At 37.5% G+C, this 26,913-nt stretch overlaps 2 long non-coding RNA genes across 12 annotated transcripts in view; one reads left to right on the top strand and one right to left on the bottom strand.

The window, feature by feature from the left end:
• LOC145948968 (uncharacterized) overlaps positions 1-26,913 on the top strand; it is a 124,060-nt gene that overhangs the window by 78,494 nt on the left and 18,653 nt on the right. For 7 of the 9 annotated variants that reach the window (XR_014427508.1, XR_014427511.1, XR_014427514.1 and 4 more), the window contains one exon: positions 6,050-6,107. The exons of the other annotated variants lie outside the window; for them this stretch is intronic. This is a non-coding gene — a long non-coding RNA (uncharacterized LOC145948968). The remainder of the gene's footprint in view (positions 1-6,049; positions 6,108-26,913) is intronic. 9 annotated transcript variants of the gene reach the window in all.
• The window catches only part of LOC145948970 (uncharacterized), a 94,379-nt gene that overhangs the window by 50,448 nt on the left and 17,018 nt on the right, over positions 1-26,913 (bottom strand). The window lies entirely within an intron of this gene.

Genomic DNA, 26,913 nt, shown 5'->3' with positions numbered 1-26,913 from the left:
TTATTTTATTTTATTTTTTTTGCGTGAGAGGACATCTTTTTGTTTATTCTATTCTTTCTCGTTCGTAAATAGAGTAACTTTTTGAAGTCACCCTGAAAAGTTTGTCTTGTCGCAAATGCGGTGTGACCTTTTGTCACGATCCCTCTCGTGCGTAAGAATCCTCCGACTTCCTGACTTTTCGTTTCTTTTGTCGAGTTATAATTTTTTTCCAAGTTTCTCTTGGGTGTGTGAAGTTGGCACCTCTATGTTATGCTATCATAGTTCTGTTAAGAGTTCTGAGTTATTTAGAACCATAGGAAGAGTTGTTGATCATTTTTAGAAATAGTTCCGGTCATTACGATAACGAAAATCAGTTTCAAAAAATAGGGCTGCCAACTTCACATTTTTTTACACATCGAGTTCCAATAGTTTTGAGCAGAGTTTTAAGGTTCTTTTAAATAGTTATATAGTTCCTGATTATTTTTTGAAAGAATTCTGCAATTTTTAGATAAAAAAACGTACCTTCACGTATGTCATACGTCGACTTGACATACCTACGTCGCAAAATTCACATTCTACGTTCCGATGAATTAAAAAAATCGATACCTCGGAAATTATAACAGGTATAGAGCTATGCGGTTTCCCCTTTTTTTTCTTGTTTTATCGTGTATAATTCAAAACTCCAGCATTTTCGACCAGAACTCGTGATTTTCGAAATGTTTCGTAAAAGTGGATTAATTTTAAAAAATCAATCTCTTCGAAACTATAATAGATAGAGCCATGCGGTTTTCACGTTTTTTCTTGTCTTATCGAGTACGATTCAGAACTCTAACGTCTTTCCCCAGAACTTGATATTTTAAAAATATCTTCGATATTGAAAGTATGTTTTTTTATCTCTATAAAAATTGCAAAACTCTTTCAAAAAATAATCAGGAACTATGTAACTATTAAACAATTTAAATTTACTCACCTCACGGTTGCTCCTTTGTTGCCCGATGCCTCCTTCTCATACAAGTTTCGAAACACTTGCACTCGCGTTACTTTTTTTCGTTGGCGACGCGCGGCGACGCCCGGGTTTTAGCTATCACAATATTCGACGCGTTTCGGTAAAACGCGAGACTCGCGAGAGCTTATTCGCGCGCGAATAAGCTCTCGCGAATCTCGCGTTTTACCGAAACGCGTCGAAGATTGTGATAGCTAAAACCCGGGCGTCGCCGCGCGTCGCGAACGAAAAAAAGTAACGCGAGTGCAAGTGTTTCGAAACTTGTACGAGAAGGAGGCCCGGGGAGGCATCGGGCAACAAAGGAGCAACCGTGAGGTGAGTAAATTTAAATTGTTTAATAGTTACACAGTTCCTGATTATTTTTTGAAAGAGTTTTGCAATTTTTATAGAGATAAAGAAACATACTTTCAATATCAAAGATACGTTTTTTTATCTAAAAATTGCAGAACTCTTTCAAAAAATAATCAGGAACTATATAACTATTTAAAAGAACCTTAAAACTCTGTTCAAAACTATTAGAACTCAATGTGTAAAAAAAATGTGAAGTTGGCACCCCTATTTTTTAAAACTGATTTTCGTTATCGTAATGACCGGAACTATTTCTAAAAATGATCAAGAACTCTTTCTATGGTTCTAAATAACTCAGAACTCTTAACAGAACTATGATAGCATAACATAGGGGTGCCAACTTCACACACCCGTTTCTCTTTACGTCCCCGGTTATTAGCGTCGCGAAACAAATGCGGATGCTACGACGACGCAACCGTCAATTACATTTTGTAAATAATGGAGTGAATCTATCGAAAAATTTACGGCCATCGAATGCGGAATCTTCAAGCATTGGCCGTGTGCCAAGTGAGCTTTTATCAGAATTTACTTGCCTCATTTGTATCATTGTTTATATTCCACCAAATATTATATAGCGTCGTTCGCTTGTTGAGTAATTGAAGTTTATACATCTAGTGGAATAATTCAGTGGAAAATGAAATTATGTAAAAAGATTAAGAAAAATTAAGTTGATTTTACATTGTTATTTTTTTAATGCACATTGTTAATATTCTTTAATTGCCTATCAATTTAAATTAAACTATAAATTTCTATATAATTTATTACGCCTCTGTGTACATAATAAATGTTTAAATAAAACAAGAAGAGAATAAACACAATAATTAAGGTAAATTAAAATATAGAATATTTGAAAACATATTTCGACAAGTTTTATTGCAAGGAATGCAGCGAATATAATTGCGCGGATTATTCGCTAAATTCTGAAAGCTTGATATGCGTTTAACATCAATCGCGTTTAAAAATGCGTGCATTTCGTAATTGATGCCCTCCCGTTATTTTGGCTGCTTTCGCGAGAAAATCAAAATAATCCAGATTAAAATGATCCTGTGCTGTGATTGGTCAAATCTGAAATTTCACTGAATTTCATTCAGTTCAATTTCAATGAAATTCAGTGAAATTTCAGATTTGACCAATCACAGCACAGAATCATTTTAATCTGGATCATTTTGATTTTCTCGCGAAAGCAGCCTTTCTTAACGCACATGTTAAAATTCTCTATTGCCTATCAAAATTACAAATTCCTATCTAATTTATCACACCTTCGTATATGTATATAAATGTTTAAATAAAACAAGAAGAGAACAAACGTAATAATTAAGGTAAATTAAAATATAGGATATTTGAAAACATATCGACAAGTTTTATCACAATTAAGGAATGCAGCGCGAATACAATTGCACGGATTATTCGCTAAATTCTGAGAGCTCGGTATGCGTGCCGTTTAACATCAATCGCGTTTGAAAACGCGTTTCGTGCATTCGTAATTGACGCCCTCGCGTCGCACATCGAGCGCGCGACTGGCGCCTGTACGATGGTCGGTTTAATTCGACGTGACCGAATTTGCATTTCGGTCAAACGCGTGTCGTCCGCGCTTCATTTAATCCTCTTGATGTATCCATCCCATGTATAGAAACGCGTTCGACTGCTCGTCATTATCTACTGCGTGCACGATAAGCATGGACGATTTCGGACTAATTCGGGCGCGCCGATTATTATCTGCATCAGCCTAAGAGCTTTTTTTTCTCCGCCACAGCAATAGTCGCGATTGTGCACGATTAAGTTTGCCGTTGTCGCGAATGAAGCGTGACGGCATTTTAACGCATAGACAAGTAACGCAAGAAGCTCGATTTAATGTGATGTATGTCGTTCATACGAGTCACGACTGTTCGCTAGAACCATTCGTATCAATTTTCTCAATGGGTCCTGACAGCGACTCAAGCTGGGTGCGGTTGAAAGGTCGTCGTGCGGCCTCCACCAACACTAAAGAATATAACCATTCACCGCCAACTCTCGAATGAGAGTTCTCACGCGCGAGCACGGGACTTAAAGTCATTCATTTCGCGAGAAGGTATAGATGAAAGCGATGCGAGGCATTAATTGTAAGTCGGAAATCGTCGACTATATTTTTGTATCATCGAACGCAGGAATTCGCGCTAGGAATTTATCTTTTTGTCTCTATTATACACACTCCCTATTTTTCCCACTAAATTTGAATAATGAAATATTAACAATAATCTCTGATACTTTATATGTCATCATTATCATTTTTATCATATACTTTTGATTATATAATACTTTATGTTGCATGTATTCGATTTAAAGATTTATGGATATTTCACATTTCTCAAAAATGTTTTTCAGAATTTCACATTTTACGATCTCTATCTAAACTATAATCTAAAAATGTCCAAAAATGTGCATCTAACTGCATACCTGACATGTTACATGATATATCTAACGAAAACGTTTCAAAGTCACATATCACTCACAACGATACTCCAATCAACATTTTCCTGCAATAGTAAACGGAAGTTTTTGGCACGGGCCATCGTTTGGCGGCTGCGACCATCCAAACGACGCGGCTTTAGGCAATACTGTGCCGCGTGTGTTACACACGTGAATTCATCGCACATGTGCAGCGCTCCAGAGTTGCGGGATGCAATTTTACACGTGTATGTATGCATGCGTGCGCATATATATATCCACTCGTATATCCGCATTCGAAATCGCACACACATGCATCTGCGATATATGGGAATGTGCTTTCATTGTTGCGTATGTGTCTTCGAATGTATATGTGTTTTTATACGCGCGTGTGTTCTGTGTGTTTTGTGTGAACGCGCGCGTTTACACGCATACATAATACTTCGTAGATAGGTATAGGTATAGCGAGTTTATCGCGAGCCCAGCTGGCTCGCTTCCATAAACTGTGCTCGTAAAAACTCCCGAGGCTTCGCTGTGCCGAGCTTAAAGCCCCGGGTTGCATCGGTCGCCCGGGGACCGGAAGTCGACAGGCCGCGTGGGTTTTTATACGTGCGCGCGGGCGGGTGTATATATGGATCGAAGGACGGATCCTGTCTTCGAGGACCCTCAATCGCGCTCCATCGATCCTGCCCGGTCGCCGCGAAAGGGCTGGGACGTCGTTTCGTCCTTTCTTGATGCTGCCCTTCCTTCCTTCCTCTTTCTTCGCTCCCTTCTCGTCCCTTCATCTTGGAGAGGTCTCCACCCTTTGTTTAAAATCGTTATACGTACGAGCAACGTGATGTAGGCGGAGTGCTCCGATTTCATTCGTCATCATTAACTCAAAAATGTTGAAGCGTATATAAGAACAGTATTATCCAAAAAGTTTCGGTAATAACGATGCGGAATAAGACGCAAAGAATTGAAACTATATCAATTCTCTTATTGTAACACATAAAGAAGGCTTCTATTTTATAAACTTATGACACGAATATTATAATATTAGCTTTTATTATATATAAGGTAATTTAGTATACTCTTGAAAAAGCAAAGAGATGTAAAAAGTTAAAAAATTACTCTACTAAAATTATTAATCCTATATTAAATATATATTTAATATATAAATGACGTGCTACATTTTTGGCATAAGTTTTTTCATTTTTATTATAAATCTTTCCAGGCGAAAGTCAGGATACTCGAGTATAATTCCATCGATTATAATTGATTGCGAAAGAAAAAATATTACAAATTTTCAAAGTCTATAATTTTATAATTTTAGCAGATCGAAAAGTGAATGAAATTGCTGCCAATCTATAGCGAATTTAATGGAGGATTAATGAAAGCGAAAAGTTCGCAATAACTGTATAGGACATTGATTTTTACGTAAGATAAGCAAGTTGCTCGACACAAGATTCGAGTTAGTATAGTTCGATGTTGTGAGCCTCGGTTGAGGATTGAGGTAAATCCTTCGTCACGGGTCTCGAGTGTAGAGGGTTTAAACCTCTATTACTTACTAAAGTTGAGTTTACCAATCCCATTCCCCTTTGGAATTCCTCGGCGCAAGTTTGTGCTAAATCGTAAGCGTTTCCAACACCCGGCGCAGACTTTGCGGAAATGCAATCTATCGCTCTCATCTTTCGGAACTAAGCTCGTCGAGTGGATATCCGACTGATCTGGTAAGACTTGTATTGACCGGATAATGGCCAGTAATATGATCGACCTGTGTTAGATATTCGCAACTTCGACGTAAACGACGAATTTGCTCGATACAGCTTGGATTTGACATATCTTATTAATCTATAATTCGTGATATTAAAAGAGGTTCAATTGACGAGAAAATATAATTACAATAGCATTTCGAAAAATAGCATATGTACTTGAAGAGCTATATTATTTTATTGTAAAAAGCATGATGACTGATAAAATATAATATTTTTCTACGACGAGTTAGAATAGGTATTTAAAAAAAATATCATGCGTTATATATGAAATAGGAAGAGATACTGAATTATTTCCGTACTGTCGAGGAAACGAAAACTGCACGTCGACGTAATCGTTGCAGGCGTGTCTCTCTCATGTGACGTCGCTTTCTGCGTTCGTCGATGCGGTGCAGATGAGCTCGTTCGTGCGTGAACGAGCACACACGTAACCGTTTAATGCAGCGGAGTCCCCTGCATGATGCAGGTCTAAAAATAAATCACGTACCCTGTCTGTTCATTCAATTGACACTATAAACTAAATTGAGGTTTTTCTTTTCAGGCTGTACTCGGCATATACGTATACGGACGACGACGGTGACGACGATTTGCCCATGTAGGTATGTACACGTAGAAGAGTTGTCCTATATCGCCCGCGTGAATTACCGGGTATTACTTCGTATGAGCGCTCGAGTGACTTCATAAGATCTATTGAGTTATTATACGCCGCGTTATGTAACGTGATGACGAGTGAAATGCAAATCGGATATATATATAATATCGAATTTTGTTCCAAAATGGAGAGTAGAATTAATTATAAGATACAAGATGTCTCATATAGACAACCTAAAGATTAGTGCACTCAAAGAATAGAGAAGACCCGCTCATCTCAATACCATAACATATCGAAATTATTAATTAAAATTTTTTAAAATATACTTAATGGAAGATAGTAAGATTATTTGTTGTAATCTACTTGAATCCTTGCCAAACGTAATTAATTCCATGCGCGTAAAAAGTCTAGACTTTCTTATTAAAATTTTTTCGTGAGAATAATTATGTTCAAATTAAACTGGAATAAGATACGCGACTTTTTATAATCCATTTTATATATAGTAATCTCTCTTAACGTTGGTACTCACGTATACCCGCCTTAGCGAGCTTGTGCAGCGTGCTCCACCGTGGTTAGAAAGTCTAAAAATACAGCACCGTCCCCGTCTGTCCATTCGTCTGTCCGTCCATCCGTCCGTCTGCGCTTTATTTGTGGCGGTCGCCACGATGTCGCCAGCCACGCATACGACGAATACATTATACGACCTTCGGGTTATGGATTCGAGAAAGCGTCATGGGGATACACGGTTAAGAACGGTAGAAATAATAATCACCGATTGACGAAAAAAGGCGACAAAGAGCGAGACCGGAGACACTTGCAACAGTAAATGGGGGAGCGTTCTCAAAAGCTCATTAGGCATTATTTTACCCTCGTTACTCATTATCCTAGCGTAAGAAACATTTATGGAGAGATAAGAGACGCGCGACGATCTCGTATTACCTTCGCGATTTACTCCGATGATTTATTATCCGCTCGTTAATGACTTGCGACGCACGACGCAAGGCTTCGACGAAACTAGGTCCTTATTTCGCCGCGATTAATCAAAGTTCTCGCGATAAAATTGAGCATTCAATTCATCATTTGATTAATCGATATACGGCGCTCTCGCAAGAAACGCTATAGTTCCAAATGAGAGATTGCTGCGCTTGTTTCCCCGAGCGTTACGCATTGCGTATGCGCCTTTGAGGTACGTACGGACTGTACTAATTAGGAATTAACCTCCGCGCAGTTTATAGTCCTGCGCGCGGTCGTTAAATTAATCTCACCAGTCGACCGATGCGGAGTCCGATTCCGCATCTCCGCTCCGGGTTACATACACCTGGTGCTTGGCGGCACTGTGATTTTACACCTGGCGGCAACGAGGCAATATTCCAGATCGTCATTACGCTTATAATTGATGATACAATACATCGATGAGTTGATTGCAAAAGGACGCTTGGCATAAATTGGAAAGTGTATGTGGTGTAATAATACATACCGCTTTTCAAAATTGCATGAATTTATGCCACAAAAAACACAAAATTACTCATTATATTTTGGGTTATTAATTGTCTTATTATAGTAATATTCATTATATATGGTCATTATGGTTTTATCGATTTCATTTCAAATGAAGAAATTATGATATAAGAAAAATTATAATAAATTTTGAAAATTGATAAGATTAATTGTAAAAATAATTTGAAACATAAAAAATCTAAGGCATAAAAATCAAAATTTTAATATCGGGATGTATTGTATATAATTATATATGCAATATTAAAATCGTTCTCACTGTTAAGTTTCTAAAATATCTTTTCTGTTCTTTTACTTCATTATTGTACACAAGTCAACTAATTAAAGACTAATAGATCCCTCGCTATATACTTTACGAATTTGTTTTATTGCGGCAGAACAATTTCGTAAATGACAAGTCGTCACAGCAAGTGTTGAGTGTCGGAGAATTTTCTCGCGTTTGACGTCGTGATTCGAAAAGTCTGTCGTAGGTATTTGGAGTTTACCGCGAATAAATCGAATGGCATCAGCATAAAGCAGTATCAGCAACATATATTTACGAGACGCGCGCGCGCACGCTTACGTCATTATAAATCTGGATCGCACCTTGCTCGCGTGTACAATCTCGACGCTCGCAGAGACGAGCAACAAGAAAGAGCGGCACAAATCTACGGCCTCGTGCGTGCGATTTCGGTGCGTTCGTGCACCTTGCTTGCAACGAGAGCGCATTTTGCAGGCGAGAGATGAAGGGACGCGGAACCGAAAGGGAGAGACGCGGTAGGGGAGCGGTCGCCGGCCCTCCGGAAGGCTGCTGCCGGCAGATGGTCGGCAGATGTCTACAATCTTGCCCTGATTGCAGGTCCGGGCGAAGAGTAAGTCGCCCGTGAAAGGCGAGCTGCTATCCGTTTGCACGTGGCGGTTTGGTAGCACCGCTATCCGCGCCAAATCCTCCGGCATCGATCGATCGATCGATCGAACGAATGATCGCGCAAGGCACGTAACGATCCCCCGTCGTCGCGATGATAGTATGTTCTTATATCGATAATGCTTCTTAGCGAAGGAGGCTGCCGCAAGGACACCGCTACGTCGAATTATATACCTATATATGCGGTATTTTTAACGAAATCCTCTTAACAAGGTTCTCCGATATTTCGAACAGAAGCGTTTGTGATTTATTTTCATTAAATTATTGATTATTCGAGGAATATTTAGAAAATCTTAATTTTATATCTTGATAATAATCCTATAGAAAGAGAACTCAAAAGTAAATTTATTTATTACAATAAAAAAAAACAGTACTTTATATAATTTATAGAATTAAGTTTTAATTTCCTTAAAATCGATTTATAGAAATATAGTTTTTATAATAAGAAAATTTATATTTAAAATCGACCGACTTATTTCCATCATTTTCAAGAAAGTCAAAACTTTCTAATAATAGACTTTTGAAAGAGAAACGAATTCAGTATCGCTTTCGTTATTTATTTTTTTTCGGAACGAGGATTAAAAAGGTAATTCTCTCAAAACCTGTTCGACTGGAGGGCAGTTTTAAATGTCCCAATCTCGACCAGCTTTGGCGAGTTGGTGCAACCACCCCGAACAGACAATAGCGTGAAATTCCATAGCGTATAGTGTTTAGTGGTCGTGCAGAGCGTATCGCCAGACCATTCACTTGAGAGATTTGTTCGACGGTGGAATCCATCGGGTTTGCCATCATTGCTGCGGTCTTCTGCTCCGGAATACCGGTCGCCAGGAGGATTCTGAGATCCTTTGTTTGCCCTACTCTGCGCGAGAAAGGTGCACCTGCCCGTCGTCGAACTCTTGACGGCAACCTGCCTGTTCGGCATCCTCTTCTGTCCCTTCGTAATATCATCGGTCCACACGAAACCGTTTCACGACCGGTAGATTGGACCACTTATAGCCCAGACCCTCCTCGATCCACCCGTCTGATTTTACCTCCAAGATGGAAAACGCGTGGCTCATCTTCTCGCTTCACCTTTGCCTGCGTAAGCGTCGCGGTATTTCTGACATGTATACAACTCGTTTCCTATGAATCTCAGATGAGTAGAAATCGAATTATCGATTCGATACCGTTATGAATTTGTAATAGTTTTTAATGATCCTATTGATAATTCTCGAGAATGCTTATTATTAAGCATGTGGGTTCATGCGTTTTATTTCATCATATGAGTTATCGGCCAGAATAAATAGCATATAATAAATAAGTAAAAAAACATACTTATTTTTTTATATACTTATATTACTTTTAATATGAACGCCTCAACACTTGTACATTTAAAATAATTAGTGGCATTTTAAAATTGCCAATTATTCTTTCGTCCTCATAGTGCATTCACCGACATTTCTGTTTCAACATACATAATTTTTTAATCATAATAGAAAATATATATTAGAGCGAAACGCGCGATTTTTCTTATTTCAATAATGCATTCGAATTAAATCAACATTATATAACCAATTATTAATATTAAAATAATAATCAATTATCAATTATTTTTATACATTATATTATTTTATCTTTATTTTAGTTTTATAAAAATACTTTAATCACGCATTTCAATTCCAAGTTTTCATGATAATAGATATATCAAAAATAGTTCGCGGTTAGTATATGAAAATATAATTATTTTTTATTAATATTCGCTATGATTAATTTTAAAACTAAAATGTACAACACGGAATGGATCAATTTTTTCCTTCTTTTTTTTTTTTTTTTAGAAAATTCTTATCTTATAATGCACAATGCCAATGGTTAGGTGGTCTATTTCGAAAATAATGTTCAATTTCTCTTATACTAGTTTCTATAATCATAATGATCGTATTGAATATTACCTCTTATTTATTTTAAACAATTCACAGAATAGGCTATTTAGTTTGTTTATTTTCTATTAAAATCCTTCTTCAATTGCCGAATTAGAGACTCGGGTGGAAAGCGCTGTCTAAAAAAAAACTTAAATAGAAAAAAAGAAGCTGGGTCTCCGAACTGAATTTTGATCGTCCCACGCGGTTGGGGATTCCGCCTGAAAAGATTCCGGTTAATGACGATAACCGGCCTTGCCGAAGGTACGAGGTGGTTATTCACCTGGACCCGCAGAAAGGAGCGTAACCTCGCCTCGAGAGGATAGAGTGAAACGGTAGGACTCGCGAGACGATCCAAGAGCGTAGAAAGTGGCTGGCTGTGCCCGGTATCTATCGATTTATATCGACGGAGATAGGCGCGCGCACACGTGGCAAGAGGGTGAAACGAGCTGTATGCGGATAGCCCGATGACACAAACCGGCAAAACGAGTTCGTGGCTTGTGTACGATCAATCTGTTATTCACATAAAACGGTATCGGGGCTAAAAAGTATTGTTCTCTTTTTTTTCCGTTTTTTTTTCTCGTTCGCGTTTGAGCTATTTTTTATTTACGCGAAATTGCCGGTCTGACTTTTTTCCGGCCGTACGACATGCGACATGCAACGTATGAATGTTTCCGATGAATTTTTCATCGTCGCAACAAGTCTCGTCGCGTTTTCGGTCCTGCATTTTGATGCCCTTTGTTTCATAATGGTTACGGGATGGTGGGAGTTCGGAGATATACGCGGCACCATTACAAAGATTTCGAAATATTGCGCAACGCGACCGCGCTATCCCAAGTGATTTCTCACGTATTTATATTGGATCGCGCGGATAACACGCTTTTTTTTCACGTTTTCGTTTTAGCATAGAAAATCTAAAAGTGCCTGCAGTATAGCAAGAATTCGTTGAATATAAATCATACATAATACTTTATAATTATATATTGTCATTATCTTGTAATAATTCATTTTTCCGATACAAATTGTAATGATTTATGTGCAATCTGATTAAACGTCGAAACTCTTCAATTGAAAGTATTAGATCGAAATGAAAATATTAATCTCATTATCAAAATTTATGCAGAATAAAATATAATTTAAATCGCGATCGCGCGTATATTCATTTCTACATTCTACTATCTATGTCAAACGAGTGCGTTTCCTATTTAAGAAAAAGAAGTTTCGATATAATTTATCGCCTTAGAGGTTTAGTATTACTTCCGCAAAAAGCGCAAAAATACGTTAATCTTCTGTCGCAAATTTCCGGAATCAGCAGATCGAGTCTCTCGACTGCATCGAAGATCGATAGCAGTCGCGTGGCTAATTGCTTCGAACTAGAAGCTGGAAGCGGTGAGAAACATTAGTGATCCTGGATTAATCATTATTGGATGCAGTGCAATCCAACAGATGCGCGTGTGCGTTTGTGTGTGTATATGTGTGTATGTATGTGTATCCACGGAGCGGAAGTGAGCTTGCGAAGTGCATTGATCCGCTGCAGAGTTTATGTGCAGAAATTGATCGAGATGGAAAAAGAAAATGATAAATCGTATAAGTGAAAAGAAATCCGAGAGAGTTTAAACGACACTTGCGCAGAATTGTATTTATTTTCGATTGTTAGAATCACCGCTATTTTTCCAGAGATATGTAAATGAGATGTAAATCTTCATGATTTATTGTAGCTATGAATTATAGCGCTAAATTTAATGCTATATTTAAAATATCACGTGGCCACAATTTTTAGATGACCTCGCGCGTGTAACATATACATTCTATAATGAATTCTCGTTAATTCATCATCGCTTCCGCCATTTTGCAAATGACACGTCGACACGTTAATGCATTGTCGATTAAAATAATAAATAGCAAACTACGAAATTTTCTCGTAGAATGTCGTTTACGAATCACGGTTGCGAAACATTTGCATAAGCTGTCTCCCGCTTTCGTAAATTCCGATTTAGTTATCACCTTCCAAGATCTGTGATCGGAATAAATTACGTATGCCGTGTTACTTCGAGAGTTAACACGGATGATATAAAAGTCAACTCCACGAATCAACTATCACAAGTCAACTTACTGCGAGAATATTCTCTTGAAATATCTCGTCTCAGAGATATGCAATAGAGAGAAATATGAAATATATTAGTATACTGAGAGTGACGTAAATATATGTTTGATGTAATAGCTTATTTTAGTACTAAATTTTATTTCGTTAACACTTTTATTTTTCTAACTTTTCTAATTAGTATAGCCTTGTATAGGTCAGCTGTATCTTATGCGAATTTCGAATAGTATATTATAAAAAAATACCAATAATATTTTATTGTTAGTTATTTACTTAATTTAAGATAATAAGATGTAAACTCCACTCTACATTAATCCTTTTTGAACCTCCCATGTGGAAGTTTTAAAATATAGATTTCCGGAAAGACAACATCCGCCGTATAAATTGCAATTACAATGCGTAATAAAATCGCAGCAATTTATTCTGTCGGATGCATGTCTCGGCACAGCTTTGAGTATCAGTGAGGAAGAGTTTAGAGATCGGTCACACCTAGCAACTCCGCGAAGCCTACGCTCGTTCATACATCCATACATTTATGTATATCATTGCATCTCTACGAGCCCGTATATGCCTCGGTTCGTACAACAGATAGGTACGTGTGCGTATCAATGTATGTGCGGCATAGGTGGAAACCTGTTAGGTTGTATATATCCTCCTTGCACATTTATAGCGTGCATGCATCTTGCGAATCGCATAATCTACTGAACATCCTATGTAATCGTCAACTAAAGACGACTCCGAATCATGCATTACTCCTGCTGTATCTTCTTCTTTTACTTAATTACTAACTATTTAATAAATAATGTTATAAGAATTGTAATTTGTCCTTTTAATAATCGCGACATGTTTGAATTCATAGAATTTTTTTACGAATAAAATAAGAAAATATTCCGAATATAAATTGTCAATTTTAGATTCAATTTAAAATTGAGTTTTGCTCTAATACTCTTTAGGGATCATATTGCATTACGCTGAAAATATATGATTAGGATAAGATGCCAATATTGGTTTTTGATTTTCAAAATTTTTCATATTAAAGTCAGCCCTTGATTCTGAAGTTTTAACGAAATTCTAGAATTGGCTCTCGATTTTCCGATATTTGCCGCGGGTAAACGAGATGACAAAACTTATCTTCTTTTCTTTTCCTTTTACATATCTATTTGTTACATACCGAATGCCAAGCAATCGAAGCAAGAAATAATAACGCATATCTATCAGGGAAAAACGCAAAAAATCCGCGTATCCTGTGCATGTTAATTAGCCGTACGTGCGCGAAAAAAAATTATTGTTCTACATATTTTTTTTATAAACTGTCTACGAGGAGATATAAGTCACACGCGTGATCTTAAAAGACTCTGCGTCTGCGACTCTCGTGAATGCATTTATTATTGCATTCCAACGTTGTGATCAATTCCGCAATTATAATAAGCTCCATCGTAAGTCGGAAGAGGCACAATCGTGATTGAATATTTTATCTTATCTCTCGATTTTAATTCACGAGATATATCAGCCGCGTGACGGACTAGAGAATAAATAGTTTCTCTCGTCAGTATTTCGGTGAAAGAGTGACGGAGCTGTGTATAATCGTCAAAATTATAGAATAGTTGAACGAAAATAGTTAAAATTCTGTTTTTTTTTAATTTTATGTCAGAGTGAATATTAGATGGTTCGCGTAAATAGGGCAGATTGAAAATGGAAGAGCAAAAATATGTTCTATCGAGAGAGAGAGAGATTAATCCGATCATCTAAGTCACGGATCAATGGTATTATGACGCTCGCGCCATCAATCACGCCAACTTTCGCGATAGATTATGGATTCCAATAAGAGGCTCTTCGCGAAAGACGAAATTTCGAAGCGCATCCGCGACCCCAATAAATTTCCCCCAAAATCGTAATAGATTTCCGATAATCTGACTTTGGGAATCGCCCAGTGCGATATTAAGGGCCGCATTTGTCGACGTGCGATTGGCTGTCGCTGGGCATAAACATGCTGGAAAAAGCAGCCAAGAGGGAGAGGGAGAGAGCGAGAGATACCTCTTTTCTCTGTTAGCATCTCGTCTCGGTCCTTCGGCCTCGTCGTACCTCGCGGAATCCCTGGATAGAAGAGAATCCAGAATGGCTGCCGGGAAAACGACCTCGTCCCAGCTCGACGTGTGCTAGGTTATGACCTGAATAGCAGATTACCCGTTTACGAGGCTACGCCGTACCTGCCTGCCTGCCGTCGCTTTTATTGAATCCGGGGAATACCGCGCGTGCACGACCGGCTTTCAAGCTCGGCTTCGACGCTCGGTATCGGATGCCGCAAGCAGCGGGCCAAAACGCGTCGGTTACATCTAGTAACGCGGGTTCTAGATAGAATGCCCTTTAGCTATTACGGATCGGATATATATGCCGGATACGGATCTAGAGAGAAGTTGTGTATTGGCGCGTGTTGGACAATTTCGACCGCAACTCCGCAATTGTTCGACCGCGTTCAGATTGGGAAACGATCACGTGGGCTGGATGATACGTGCCATTTCCAAGGCGCTGAAATTGCGATCGATATTTCAAAGTTGTATCGAATTGCGGTGGGAGTAATTTTCGATACTATTGTTAGAAAAGAAATGTATGCAAAGATCATATTTTAATAATAATAATATTAAATTGTTATATATAAATATATAAATATATAAATTACGTAGTCTCAAATGTATCATATATTCACATGATCAGAAATCAAATAATATTTATGTGTTACGAATAATGTATAAATAGGTAATATTTTGCTATAGAAAATTTGCACAAATGATAATTGATAATAAGTAGTTTCTTTTATATTGAGTCGATATTTAATGTACAATTTAGCAAAATAATTTGGAGTATATACATGATTTCGATTTCTTATTTATTTAATTATCGCGAATGTAGAATCAAGATTTTTCGTTCTTCAATGTTCAAATCTTGCTGAATAATCTTTTAACTGCTGAATGATCTTTTATCATCATTATATGAGGTTGCGTGTGTACATAATTTAGGAATATAAATTTTCACTGGCGGGTTGTATAACTCATGTAAAATTAACGGGTGAACATGTGTAATTAGTTCCCCCGACGTATAATTACCTCAAGATAAAGCTTACGCGGAAAACCATGAAAACTGGACACTGTATTTCCTAATTACTCTAAGGGATGTTCGTACGCGATAATATTTCGTTTTGTCGGCTATAAAAATAAAGCGATTAAAGTATATATATTTTTGCACAATTATAGCCATAATATGTATATAATGATATTTTACTTGTGATCTCAATTTTCTAGAATTTATTCAATTAGCGTAATAACGTGATTAATTATTCAATACGCACTTTTCATTTATTAATCATTTTTTAAACTGCTAATGAAATAAATTGTATCACATTCTTTCTATTTCTTCTCGACATCGCGAATATATGCATCTTTATCTTTATAATTCGCAATCAGAATAATTATTTGTGGAGCTAATTAAGTGAGGAAGTTACTTTAATTAAATTGACATTTAAAGTAAGTCTGTAAGAATTTCTCTCACTTTTAATGAGAGAATTTAGAATTAATTTAAGAAATGTTTCCACTTAACTTCTGACTTCTACGTGCACTTTCGTTTTTTCTGATTAATATAAATTATTCAATTTAGTTTATATAAAAGTAGATATATACAATAAAAAGTTTGCATTAAATCTATTTAAAAATTATTTCTGCTTTTCAATATATACATTACAGAAAAAATATGTTTTTCTTCATCTTATGAAGAGATTACAATAATAATCTCGAAATATAATATAATAATTATATATTAATTATTAACTATAATAGAGCGATCTATATCAACAAGATCACGAAGCTAAAATCGCATTATTCACGAACGATATATTGTAGTGATGTAATATGTACTCATGAACGTTGCAATCTTCCTCGAGTCACGGTCGAATTACAGCGGGAATTATGAGCACGCGTTTATCTTTGAAATTTTATGGTAGCGGTTTACTATGAAAGACACAGATCGAGAGACACCTTTATAGCATTGACGAACCTCATAAAATGTGCATTTTAACATATATAAAGTATATAAAAAAATGAAAATAAAACATGTAAAAAACGTATAAAAAATTTTATATGTATTTTACTTCTATCTTTTACATATACATTATATACAGAATTTAATATAAAATATAATTTAAATATAAATTGTAAAAATAATGATTCTCTCTCTCTCTCTCTCTCTCTCTCTCTCTCTCTCTCTCTCTCTCTCTCTCTCTCTCTCTCTCTCTCTCTCTCTCTCTCTGTCTCTTTCTCTTGAGAGCATCTATTTTCTGCAAAATTTGCTTAATTGTATTCTAAGTATGCCATCTTCAAGAAAGCCAATGTTAATGCCTTTGTAAATATTTCATATAAAAAAGGAATATTGAAGGTTAATATTTTAAATAGTCTGGTCTATCTGAATTCGATAATACAAACTTGTAATTACGATCAATATCTCCGCATATTTTATCTTGCGATTTTTATTAAAACTTGCATGAATTCAACGATAAAGTTGGAGCTGGAATCAAAGGGTTGAGAACGTTTGCAAACGATTCCGACCGACTCGGGGCTGTAGTTGCCTCGACGACGATAGCTTCTGAAAGATGCAGCCCCAAAGCAGGAAGGGTACTCTGAAAGAGGCTTTTTCGGATTCCCGCCCTCGCTCGGACCCTCGCAGGAGGGCGGCTGACTCCGGCGATTGCCACGGTCCAATTAAGGTGGCGCCCGCCACTTGGCGATGAGAGTCGAGTGGCGCGAGGGAATAAAGCCATTCGTAGGGAGGAAAGGACGCGAAGAGGGTTGAGAGAAAAGAGTGACTCCTCTTCGGAGAGGAGAGAGAAAGAGAAAGAGAGAGAGAGAGAGAGAGAGAGAGAGAGAGAGTGGATCGACTCTACCATGTCCTCTTTTTCCTCCGCGACCGAACCAAGCGTTGCCAGGCGACAGGAACACCATCGTCGATCCTCGAAGATGTCACGCAGGGTGCACGCAAAGAGAACGAACTTTTGACCTCTCGAGGGTCTCGCCTCACTTGAACCGTTGCATCGTGACAACTTCACAAGGTTTCCGCGCATAGTTCACCCTCGGGGCCAACGCACCCTAATAATCCCTCTCTCTCTCTCTCTCTCTCTCTCTCTCTCTCTCTCTATGCGAGAAAGGATTGATGTTGCTCCCCGATCGCGAATCCTTTTACCGAGACCAAGTTTGAAAATGTATTCGTATTCTGCGTTTTCCTCCAAAGGTCGTTCGATTCTGTCCGAAACCATCGAGTGTTACAGCTAATCGTATATTATAATAAAATTATTATATCTGAAAAGGATACTCTTTTTCTGCAAAAACATTCTTATAATTTTTTCGAAAGAAAAAATATGCATATATACTTTATTTTCTACCGTGAAAACTATTTATAATCTTTTTAAAAACTGATTCTATTCCGCAAATCAAAGATATATAAGTTTTTCTGTCCGTTGAAAATGTGCTATTTATTTCTATACGATTTTTAACAGTCATCCATCAATACGCCATTCTAATTTTACGTACTCTTGCCTATTTTTTTCCTCTTATCTCCCTTTTTTTCTTTCGTTCGTCTAATTCTCTACCACAGTGTTACTCAGAAACTTTATACCTAATACATCCGCGCCTTTCATCCCTTTCGCTTTACATTCGCGCACGCATAGTATGCGTGTCCACGCGCGAGCAAAATACGCCCCGGGATTCATCGGCATTGTTCTCCTCGTCCTTGCTTCCTTTTTTTTCACCGGTAGAGGTATTCTTTGTCCCTCGTCCTGTCTTCTCGTTCACTGTTCATCTCCTTAGAAGCGTGCTCGGAAACTCCCGAAGCTCGGAAGTTCTGCTATTGTTTCGCTTACACATCTACGCGACGGACATGCGTCGGTGTGCGTTTCCATACCGCTCACTCTTTCTCCTTCCTTTCTTCTCTTCACTTTTTTTTCTTCTACCTTCTCTATTTTACGAGGGCGTATTTCCTGCGTTGAGCGTACAACGAACGCCCTAGCGTATAACCTTTATGGGGTCTCTTGAAATTAAACGGATTCCTTGTCGGGGTCCGGGCGCCGGGAAGTTTTACCCCACAGCATCAGTCTCGCAAAAGCGGATGTCATAAAATTTTCGGTTTTTCGTTTTTAATGACATACACTAGATACTTTATTTGGCTTTTTATACAGCCTCTTAGTTAGTACAAAAAAAAAAAGATCGCGGATTGAGTGCATTATTTGTAAAATTGCAAAATATGCCAAGATTAAAAGAACAAATATGATTTTCAGAGAAGTGACATTATTTTGCTGAAATAATGCGATACTGCTTTCTAATTTATTATAAATATAATAAGCTTATTTTTTTATCAAATTGTTTTTTATACTATTTTTATTTAAACTTGCTGTTATGCGACAATTTTTGGTTTATTCTGTATGATAGGTACATATAAAACGTATGCATAAGTAAAACTACACTGAGAGCTTCACGAAAGAGATAAGCAAATAGTGAACATTATGTTGAAATATGGAGCTTTCCAAGCTTTTTTCTTTTCTTAGCGAAAATTTAGTTCAAACATCAGTTTTTAAATTCTCGATGAAAATTCTGGCGATAAAGATCGAAATAAAATTATTCATTAATTTTCTTTTTCTATTTTGAAAAGCATTGGTAATCAAGAAAGATGTAATGTAATTTAATATATTTTATCAATATTACGTAACTCAATACATTCGCTGATTATTATTGAGAAAACAAGATTTCTTTCTCTCAAAGAGGAAACTGTTATGATGATATATATTCAGAAAATACGGATCACATAGCAAATAAGAGAGCGAGATAGTGATGATAAAAATATAATATAAATATAGATCTTGTAATAAAAAATCTTCTTTCTTGGAATATACGACGATATTTAATAATTTCGCGATGCAACGACAGAAACATTTTTGTGATCGTCTAAGAAATCCCTCAAAGGCGCGAAGTTGTATGATTCGAGAATATTTACTTTTTCCCCTCTATCTCTTTCTACCACTCTCAGTAAACTGATCATCTCTCCCGTCTTTGAAGGTAGCTCGTTCGCTCTTTTTCCCCTTTCATAATAGTACTGAAAGCTGTGCCGAATAGCGAAAGGCACCCTCGCCTCGCTTATATTTGATGCCGTTTGTTCGGTGTCATTAAGGGGATGGAGGACGGGTTATGTCTATCATCAGGTGGATGCTTGCAGTCGAAAGGGATTCGAGGGAAGATTCGCTTCTCGAGAGTCCTGGTTTAGCGCGAAGTTTTATGGATCTCGGAAAAAATAAGGCTATAATAAACTAAGGCTATAGTATAAATAGGGCTATAAATACTACGAAATTATGAGGAATTGAAAAATAAATTTATAACATTGATATAGTATATCTGTACCATTAGCGGATCCTGACGCCGATAATGGGGGAGGGGGGGGGGGGGGGGGGTTTGCAAAATTATTTTATTTAATATTTTTGGTTTCATGATTAGATTTATTTATTCCAGGATCAACGACGTCGATAGCTCTTTAATGTTTGTTTTTCTTTACTTATATTTTTTAAACAAATTCAGCAAAACTGTTTCTTTTAATTTCCAGGGGGGGGGGGGTTAACCCCCCCCCCAGGATCCGCTAGTGCTCTGTACTAATTATTGTAATAATTATTTTTATTTAATAATTCTACTAAGAAATGCGTGATACTGCACATTGCACTGGTCAACCAATTATATTTAGCGATCCACTTTAATATAGGTTCATTAAATATAACTTGTCTAATCCCAGTATTTGCGCCCAGACGCGATAGGACCTAATTTCAAGATAAACCTGGGACGAGAATCAGATAGTCACACATTTAACGTCGAATCTGCGGCGAGAATACGAGCTATTAAACACAGCTCGTACATGGATACGCGCAAGAAACTACCGTATCTAGAAATCGTATCGTGTGCGATACGTCGGTAATTCGATATTTATTTGGGACGGAATTGCAGCGGTCGCTGCAATGAATGGATATATGCACCGTGCAATTGGCTCGATCGCTAGATATCGTACGTATCTTACGTACGACGAGATAAAACCGGGTAACCGCTATATCGTCGCGGACATTCTAGCGTTCAGCGATTAGCGTGCGAGAAACGAGAGAAATTGTTAGGATCGAGATTCGCGGTGTAAAGAGAAACGAAGAACGATCGGATTTCGAGTAGATATCTCTTCTCCGGTCAATTATGCAACACTGAATATCGAATATCTGCCAGGAGCAGGTAGCGAGCACGCGGATAGCATACGATGATTGGTCTGACGATAATTGGACCTCATGAATAAAGAATTAGCCGGAACGGAAAATCCGCTTTTGGAAGGACGAACGACGTGTATATTTTTGCAACGTACAAAATACCTATTATCGAACGAACGCCGCTTACATTTTAGGGCGGCAAAATGTAAACGTCAAGAGGCCACCGTTTCTTCTGACCTACTTTAAGCTCGGAAAACTCCCGACTACGAAAGTATTTCCTTCTAGCGAGAGAGGATTCAACCACTGGCTCAGCTTGAAAGAGGAAAATGAAAGATTTTATTTTAATGAATAATAAATCTGACATTTGCTGATATTCTCTTTTTTTTCTCTCTCTCTCTCTCCATCAAGCTTCTTTTATTTAAATTACGTAACTTATATGTAAAGGTTTATGGCCTCTTCACATTTACTGCCTTACTTGCAATCTTCTCTGAAGAGTATAGTCATTTTTACTGCTTCAAGCATACCCTTTAAATCTACGAAAGACTCGATTCAAAGGAACAAATCCTGGAAACGTTCCTCTGGGAACTCAAAACCATGGTTGCTTTGATCCTATCCGCGAACTCGATATGGGAAGTTCCGGGAACTTCTGACCTCATTCCGGCTACAAAGTGCCGCGAGGAGGTCGCTATTTCGAGACTCCTTACATTGTATCCCGCTTTTGTGGAGGCCCACGCGAAATTTGCCCCGTTAATCGACTTTATTCTCCCGATGGTTTCCACGAAACTCCCGAGCGTCCATCTCTGGAGCGCGTGACGCTCTATTTCGGGCACTAATGACGGAATAACTATCGCGGCGAAGATGCTCTCATATAATTGCCGGCGTTACAGGCCAACCAGTTTAATTGACGTGACCGGTTCTTCTAATGATAGCGCGTACCGCATCGAGCGATATATCCACTTTTCAGACGTATATTTATGACAATCTTTCATGTGTGGAACAGTATCTGTCTTTAAAGAAGCACAAATTGGTTATATTACGCGATGCGCTGCGATCCGCACTTTGTTAATTAATACTACAATGGCTATACAACTCTGTTATACGGCTATTGTTTCCCGAGAGAATCTTATTAATTGCGTAACTAAACGCTGCTAATTACGAAAACGCATGCAATATTCTGTTTAGTAAATTTTAAGTAATGTCATTATTAAAACGCGATAGCTGGTAATTGACAATTTATGTGTGAAAGAATATGAGAAACAAACATTATAAATATTACACGAATTTTCGCAATATGCACAATGTGGCAAAATTGTAAATTCGCAAATTGCTACATAAGATTTTTAATCGAATGAACAAAATTGTAAAATTGAAATCTTATTCTTATTTCTGATGGAAAACAGAAACTGGAGACATTTAAAAATGTTAATTTAATTATTTTCAAAAATATACATATAAAACTCTTTGATCTATGTTTGGATTATTGAAATGCTCGTCAATTTCGAAATATTAATGTAATTTATATGATTTCTAAAATTGAACATGTAATCTTTTTTTACTATGTATATACTGACGAAATAATACAAAAATATAATGGATATCTATTTTTACTTTTTCTGTCAGAATTTTAATATTAGAAGCATTATTTATAGATTCTCTGCTTTCTAGTTTCATCTACTTTACTTCTGTCATTTGTTTTAACATATCAGAAGGATATTGTTCTTCTCGTTTTATTACCTGCAGAATGTTTAAAAAAATTTTATTTCTTTAAAAGAATGGAAATGAAATTTTCAGTTATCCGAGTTTGCACGTCTGTAACTATTCAAAAAAAATAGCATTAGTATTCAGGCTACGATAACCTTCGTGTAGGATCGCTTTAAACGTCTTCAGAAAATGGAGTAATTTTCGAAGGAACGTGGAATATGGCGGGTGGAGAAGTAGGGAATCGGAAAGGGCACGAGAGAGTTGCGAAGGGTTGCGAGGGAGGCAAGGCAGTTTGCGCCGGAAGTCGTAAAGTGCCACAATGCAGCATCATAACGTCCAACCCTCCGCGCTCATCGTCTTGCCATCGTTTCACACGCGCACAGGTAGTACGCAATTCAACACGGGGGCGGATTGTTCCTTAAAGTCATTCCTCGCGTCGCGTTGCGTTCATAGTTTCGGTATTGATCTCCGTTGCGCAAAGTGCTATCCCGAGTCGTTGTCAAAATTTTAATCATTAGCATAGTTGACTATTTTTTTATGACAATTATTTATATTCTATAAAAAGATATATGTTTCGTAAAGAAAGAGAGAGATAGAGAGGAAGACATTTCGAATTAATATACTAATGATAGAAAAATATAACTTGAAATGTGTATAATTGAATTGGCTTATCTGTATATGCATATTTTCGTATTCCTATGGTTTTCGAAGTTGATCTTCAAATTAAACAGAGATATTTTGTATAATTTTGGAAAAAAAGAACAATATTATAATTTTGTCTTCATCTTCCTTCTGCGTGTCGTTATAACTTTAATATTTATTTGCAATTTAATAAAGCAATATATTTTAGATGTTAATTTATATCTTCTATAAATGATATAAAATTATAATAAAAACGGGTTATAAAATTTTGGTTCCCAACAAAGTATACTTAAAATATCGGCAAAATCTCGGAAAGATCTAATACGAAGAAACCAGTTTACGGCGCCTCATAATTACTTCTTGGCGTCTGATTATAATCGCTATAATTAGCGGTGAGACCAAATAAACGCTGCCGTTCGAAGAATCGTTTTCTAAGTAACGCATCATCGTTCCATCGACGAACAGGTCATTATTCCGCGTTAGCCACGGCCGGACCGTCGACAATTAGGAGTTACGAGGAACTTGCGTTTCACGTAGGAAAGTGAAAACTATTACCGGTGTTATACATATATACAGCATCCACGTCCAGCCAAAATCGTAACACACAAAATATATCTAACCCGGGCATTGCTCGGGTTTTACTATTTGCGCGTTCATTCGCAGGGAAGTCGAGTTTTCCGATGAGGTCGAAAGGTCCTTTCTGTAACGAAACGCCCTTTAACTTCTGCCGCTTCGGGCGTAAAAGCGGAATATCGTACGATACTCGTTTGTGTATGCGGAAGCGAAGACCGGGGATCACCGCACGCATACACGTACACGTGCGCACATTTACGCGCGTAGAAGACGAGGTACCCCGTATTGGACGACGTTGCACCGACTTCAACTAGCTTTTACGACTTACGTGCTATGCGTCTCAGACCCTACGCTTTACGTTTACGTTATACGTATATACGGCGGTTATGCCCTCGTAACTTCATCCGGGCGTGTCGGTTGCGCAGTCGAAACTTCCACCTAAAGGTATTAAACCTGGGAGAAGAAAGGGGAAGGGAGATGGGCACGGGGGCGAAGACGAGGAATAAGGCTAGATACGCGGGTAGGAAAGGAGAGCGGAGAGGAAAGAGACGTGCAATGAGAAAGACGAAGGGTTGAAAGGAGATTGATGAAAATGAAGAGGGAGGGTTGAAGACACTATAATTTACATCACAAACGATCCCCCGGAACTAATATATAATATAAGTTTTTAATATATTTTTGAAATTTCTTGGAGCTTTACCTTTGGTGTATTTTTTGTGATTATTATAAATATATGATTTTCTTTATGTATACTTAAAGAAATTAATTATTAAAAATATATATATTAAATATATGAAATTATATAATAATATTAGTATTAATTATAAATTATAGTGAAGCTTTAATATGTTTTGAACATGATTTTTAATTTTCATTAGTTATATAGATCACTGAGAGATATAGAAGAGAAAAAAGCGAAAAGACACTATAATTTATTTGGAAAAAAATCGCTATTATACCACTATTATGATGGTATCTCGCCAAAATATTGTCATTGTAGATTTTCGTTTAAACGGAACACTGTGGCATTTCACGTATATGTATTTCGAATCGAAGCAACGCATGACTCGTTTCGATAAGCCATTGATCGATTTGTGTTCGCCCGACCGAGCATTTTCTCATGCGTGCGATAGCAAGTTTCATTATATGCGTTATAGCCTTCCGATCTCTAGAGAATTCGGAAGAAAGAATGGAAATTTTAATGCAGATTAATTCGTTAATTTTGCTAATTTCTTATTTTGCCAAATATTAAATCTTTCTTCGTCTAATTTTTTATTTTGCCAAATATAATCAGAGTTGGAACAAATAAATTTTAAGACCTTTTTTTGCGAGAATGCAATTATTTATTGCCCCTGTTGACTTAGAAATATCGTTGAACGTAACGATGATTCTATAGATAACGAATTTAACGCCGGAATTAGTTACAATCGAAAAATTGAATTAACCCCTTTACCTTTATGTACAGATGAGTTATTTCGCGCTCTGATGTCACTCGTTTGACGCTTCGAACGGGATGGGTTGCATTTTTTATTTTATTGGTTATCGATACTGTATCACATATCTTTCTCTCATCACTCTTTCTTTTTCTCTCTCTCTCCTTGTGTGTGTATGTGAATGTGTGTACGTGTGTGCGACGCTCTTATTGCGCGACATACGCGTCACTATTGATTTTCCCGGGTGCTCTTGGTAAAGGACACAATCGACAATCCGCGCTCGTCCGTAACTCGTGTACTCTCTCGGGGGTATCTTTGAGGGAAGAAAAGGAACGGGCGGTAACCTATCAGGAGCTCAGACACGCGGAAGGTACGTTGGCTGGGAAAGCGCAGGCTCCGGTAGACCGCAAGGGATTACAGGATGTAAGGGTGGGAGGATGGGCAGAAGAGAGGGAGAGGGTTAACACATAGGGGATGGAAAAGCTGTAACGGAGCGTATCGCGCGGGGAGGAAACCGCTGGCGATCGTTGATGCGAAAATCATATACCACCCTGCGGCTTTACTATCAGCGTTACATCGCATGGAAAGCCGGCTCTCGGCACGGTGCTTTAAATACTTAAATTTATGGTCTCGCGAGAACTTGCGTGAGGGAGAGAGAGAAATGGAAAGAGAGAGACTACCATCGAGATGCTGCACGACCTGCGCGATATAGTCGGATAAAGTTTTGTAACATATTGCGCGAGATAACAGACATTCCGGGTCTTTTATCTATTCTGCAAAACATATTCGCAGACTTTAAAGGGACTAAAGCGTTTTTTGGATTGAAGAACTGTATTTATTAATTATGGATGAGTTAAATAAGTTAAATTTTATATAGTTGCATTTTTTATTCATGAATTTCTTATGCACATGGGGAATATTATTAAAATCCTATTTGTTTAAATTGTAGATTGTAAATTTTCTTGGATAATAATAATAATGTAAATGTACCCCTCACATCTTATTTAGAATGAAAAGAAACAATGATGTTTTATTGTGCTACCAGGTCTGAAGATTAAAATGCAAACAGGGTACTATTAAACTGAAATAACCGGATGCGCCGCATTTGATGTCATTGATATTAATTCAGCTTGATTATTAATTAGCCATTAATATTCCAACAGGCTAATGCTCTTCTACCTTCATGCTCGCCGCATACGCGCTTTTTTTCCGACTCGATTCTGTCGCATTTTTTTTTTTTTTATCCGCCGTTTCATCCCCCTTGACAAGACAATGCACAATTTATTAGTATTCAAATTATTTATAACTGCAAACGTATACAATGTCGCCGAACACATCGATTTGTCGAGATTTAGAGCTTCTTAGAGGGTTTCGTAAAAGAATAGAGAGATTAAAAAGATTATTTTCGTAAATTATGATAAGACATCGTGTCTGACAATTTCTCAAGATATCGACAAGAGTATCTAAGAATTGCCGCTATTTAAGCATTCGAAAGCTTTGCACAGAATAAAAATAATAACTCAATGCGAGAGGCTACATTAGGTTGGAGGAAAAAATCTCCTCATCTTTCTTTACAATTATCGAAAGAGATACTTTTTTTTATCGATTAAAATACATACACACACGAACGTGTGACGTTGATAGGATATATTCGCGACACTCGAGGAAGCGGGGTATCCTCGCGCCTGTGCACATCGAGCCCGCGGATTGAGGGTGGCGACGAACCTCCGCGGCGTTTGCTACCCTGTGAAACGGGCGCGCTTTTCGGCGCCGGCTGGCGCTTCGAGGC

Source organism: Prenolepis imparis, unplaced genomic scaffold (assembly GCF_030444845.1).
Source record: "Prenolepis imparis isolate NDT839.2.m4 unplaced genomic scaffold, iyPreImpa1.0 SCAF_2, whole genome shotgun sequence".
Classification (NCBI taxonomy): Eukaryota; Metazoa; Arthropoda; class Insecta; order Hymenoptera; family Formicidae; genus Prenolepis; species Prenolepis imparis.
Note: the sequence above shows the minus strand (reverse complement) of the source record. Positions and strands in the feature narration are given on the sequence as shown.